Here is a 3,957-nt window from a genome sequence, read left to right on the forward strand (position 1 = left end):
TACACCCCTGAAGAGGATGTAGTGCTGGAATTTTGTCCCTGTTTCTTCACTAAACCTTTAACAATTTTAGCCAAAGCTACTGAAAGATCTTCAGTGGGAGGGTGCTGACAACTGCTCAGGAAGTGTGGCCAGATGCACCAGAGGTCTCTACAGTGCCATCAACATAGCCAAGAGCAGCCAGAGATAAGGAATCTCCTGTCCTACTGACATCCCCTGCAGAACAGCACTGCTGCTGCCCAGCTGGGCGCTTGGCCTGTGCCTTTTACACTGGAGAGCTGCTGCCAAGATGCTCTTCTGAAAACTGCACCTTCCCACTTTGTGAAGTGAGGCCACCAGGCAGAACCCTCTGCAGCAATTAAGAGCATTCCGCTCACTGGTGTGTTCTCTGTAAAATTAATTCTATTAAGATAGTACAAGTCAAATGGTTTCTTTTTGCTATGCAAAGAGGAAGTGGTTAAAAGAAAGCCAAATAATTTGACAGTAATATAAGATCACTCTTAAATTCACCCATGAGACAATCTTATTAATATTTAATAATTTTCTTTTTTCTTCTAGTATAGAACTAAATCATTTGACCTGTTACTCTGTCCTCTTCTAGAGGCACTAGACTCGCTTTACAGTAAGAAACTTTTAAAAAGAAAAGTTGACTTTTTTTCCCTCCTGACCACCTCTCCTGCCAAGTCTTTTCTTTTCTATAACACAAACTTCTCCTTAGTCCTCCATGTTTTTTTCAAAGCGCTATATTTAACACCCTCCATGTTAGTTTGAACAGAAGTTCCTGAAAATCAATACTTCAATGTGTAAAATACTTCAATGTGGCATAAATAGGGGCTGTGAAACACAGGTCTGCATTTGCCCTGTAACACTGGTCCTCTCAGTCCTTGCCACACTTACACAGATCTGGTTTTGTGTATGATAGGATATAATATAATCAAAAGAACTGAGGTTAATTTGGGAAGGGTAAAGGAATAGAGAAAATCTATTAATTTCTTTTTAACAGCATCCATTTTGACCAGCATAACATTATTTCTGAATCAAAGATTGTATCAAGTTGCAATTTGTTACAGCACTACACAACCTCCAACGTTTTACTACCTTTTGTCAACATAATTAAGCTACATCAGTGATAGTAGTTGAAAACAAAGTCACTGTGAGCCATATTAATGAAGAGTCAAAAAAAGAATTGAATTGCTTTCAGAATTACGAAAACTGACCAAGAAATAATTTGTAAAAAATGTTTACCTGGCATATTATATCATATCAATTTAAACTATTCATTTTCTCTGTCAAATCAAGAATTTACAGAGAAAATGAAACCCAAAGTCCTTTCTCCAGAGGAGAGCAGCACAAGCTGTGATACACAGCTCGGCATCCCCCCTTTACTCAATGAGGGAGCACGGTCTCATTTGCGGTTTTCTTCCACATTTCAAGGAAGTTTGCTTATTCCGTATTTTCCTCCCATTGTTTGTATTCTGAGCTCCAGCAGACGGTGTTTACACTGGGTTCACCTCTGCCGCTGAGCCCTTTACAGCTGGAAGCCCGGGCAGGCCTGTAACTCCCAGGAAGAGGCAGGCAGGGAAGTTTTGTTGTTGTTGTGCCGGACTGACCCTGTCCCGATAAGAGCGGCGGGTGAGAACCGCCCCGACACGAACTTCAGGCACCGCCGAGCAGGGCCGGGCTCTCGGCCGGTGCCTTCCCGACCGGGGCCGCGGCCGGGCCGCCGCTCGCTCCGCAGCCCGCACAGCCCGGCGCGGCCCAGCCCCACAATGGAGGAGGCGCCCCGGCTGTCACCGCCGCCCGGGCCCGCCCGCAGGTGTCGGGCACCGGTTCCCGGCCTCCCGGGTCCGCCCGGCCTGAGGCACCGGGGGCACGAAGTGGGGCGAGCCCGCGCTGCCCGGCGGCACCGGGGAGGGGGCGGCAGGGCCGGCGGGACCGCGCCGCCCGGGGCACGGGGGGGCGGCGGCCGCTGATCGCCGAAGAAAGGCGCTGCCCTTCCCCCTCACGGCCCCCCACACCCGCCCCCCGCTCCCCGCTCACCCGCAGGCCCGGCCAGGGACGGAAGGTAAGGCGGGCGGCAACGCGGGCTGGGCCCAGACAGCGACACTGAGGCGACGAGACGGCGACGGTCCCTTGGCAGCCGCCGCGGCAAGGAGCGATCCAGTCGCGCCGACGACGCCTCTCGGCCGGGCCGGCGCCGCGCACTCGCCGCTGGCGAGGAGGCCGCGGAGCCGGGACCCCCCGGCGGCCCCCGGTGCGTGGCGGCAGCAGCGCCCGCAGCGCCCCCGGCCCGGCCCCGCCGCCCCCCCGCGCCCGCCCCGCGCCCAGCGCTACCCGGTCCTGCTCCCCCGCACAAGCTTGGCGGCGTCTGCCGGCCGGGAGCGCCCATTGGCTGCCGCGACGCGTGACGTCAGGCGCCCTCCCCGCGCCATTGGCCCGGACCCGTGTGTGTACACACACCGCTCGCCAATCCGCCGGGCCAAGGCCGGGGGGGCGGGGCGGAAGGGCGTGGCCGGCCCGGACCCGCGGCCGCCGCCTCTCCCTGGCGGCGCGCGCCGGCCGCTGTCAGGGCGCGGGTTCGATCCCCGCGAGGGCTCCAGGCGGCCGCACCTGTCCCGGCGGCGCCCAGGTGCTGCGGGCGGTGAGCAGTGTACAAACACACAAATGCAGAAATATATACGGGCTGTATTTACACACAGCGCGCGGCGCCGCGCTGGCTGCGGCCGCCGGCCGTGCCGCTTATCTGCGAGGAGCTGCTGGGGCTGGTCCCGGGATGCAAAGTTCAGCCCCGCCGCGGGCTCGGCGCCGCGGGCGCTGCAGGAACGTCCGGCCCCGGCGCGGGAGCCGGCGGCAGGGCGAGGGCAGGGCCGCCCGTGCATCGGGCCCGGCTCCTGCTGCGCTCCCCCTGCGAACAAAGGCGCCCGGGCCAACAAAGCGCGGCGGGGCCGGGGAGCAGCGACCGCGCCCTCGCACCCTCCGCCCTGCCAGAGCTGGGAGCCGCAGCCGCAGAAACCCAGGCCTTGCTCGGCTCCTTGGAAAAGCCTTAACAAATGTTTGATTTCAACGTTTTCTTACCGCTTTAAAAAAACTGTTTCAACGAAGCAGGGTTACGTATTCTTACAGAGACCATATAAATAGAAAGCACTTCTGGGAGCAAAAAAATAAATTCGGCACTAGTTCCATTCAACGCAACGATGCAACATTTGTTAAATCTTCTCGAGTGCAGCCAGGCACACATCCAAGGAGTGCAGTTACCCACTTTGCATATTTCTCTAACACAAACGCAGCTTAACGCCACTGAGCAAAAGAAGGTTTATGGGGACACAAACACTATTTATGTGCTTTAAATCCCTGCAGATCACATATATACTAGATCAAACACGATAAACTTCTGTTTTTCTTGTATTACAGACAACATTAAATGCTCTAGAAAGACATGTTTTTGATCCTGTCCCCTTCACTAAAAAAAGGAACATCAAAAAACCAGGTGTTCAGCCTATAAAATCGAGTTCCTAAATGTCAGTCAAAGGAATATTAGCAATATTAGCAAACAAGACCTTTATATTCATTGCAATGGGGCAGTTTACAACTGAAAATCTTGCATGTGTCTAGGAATGTGCAGATTGTGGTTTTAGTTTCTTTTCATCTTCTATAAAACACTTCCACGTCATGTAACAAGACCTTTTATCGATATTGGCAGTGTTACGCAAGATACATTCACAAAAGCAACAGAAATATGCAAACTATTGTGTATTCTCTTGGAGCCCCTCTAACAGGTACAGCCACAACCACTAATATGACACACGCCCTGCCAGAAGTGCAGAAGGCACACACTACCTTCAAAAGGAAGCAAACCAGAAGCAACCAGGTTGGCTGGTTTAGTGCACTATTATTAGTTACCACAGCTAAACAAATACTTGAACCCAGCCTCAATAAAGACACTTGGCCTTCATAGATCTC

The 3,957-nt window shown here is 53.6% G+C and overlaps 1 protein-coding gene across 5 annotated transcripts in view; it reads right to left on the bottom strand.

The window, feature by feature from the left end:
- Positions 1 to 3,957, bottom strand: part of TFDP2 (transcription factor Dp-2) — a 62,441-nt gene that overhangs the window by 50,667 nt on the left and 7,817 nt on the right. For 4 of the 5 annotated variants that reach the window (XM_071437628.1, XM_071437629.1, XM_071437625.1 and 1 more), the window contains exon 1: positions 2,038 to 2,293. The exons of the other annotated variant lie outside the window; for it this stretch is intronic. The gene's annotated coding sequence lies outside the window, so the exon portion shown is untranslated. Of the gene's footprint in view, positions 1 to 2,037; positions 2,294 to 3,957 lie in introns of those variants that run through there. 5 annotated transcript variants of the gene reach the window in all.

The sequence above is a fragment of the Agelaius tricolor genome, unplaced genomic scaffold (genome assembly GCF_023055355.1).
Source record: "Agelaius tricolor isolate 1412-34295 unplaced genomic scaffold, bAgeTri1.0.p SCAF_12, whole genome shotgun sequence".
NCBI classification, from domain to species: Eukaryota; Metazoa; Chordata; class Aves; order Passeriformes; family Icteridae; genus Agelaius; species Agelaius tricolor.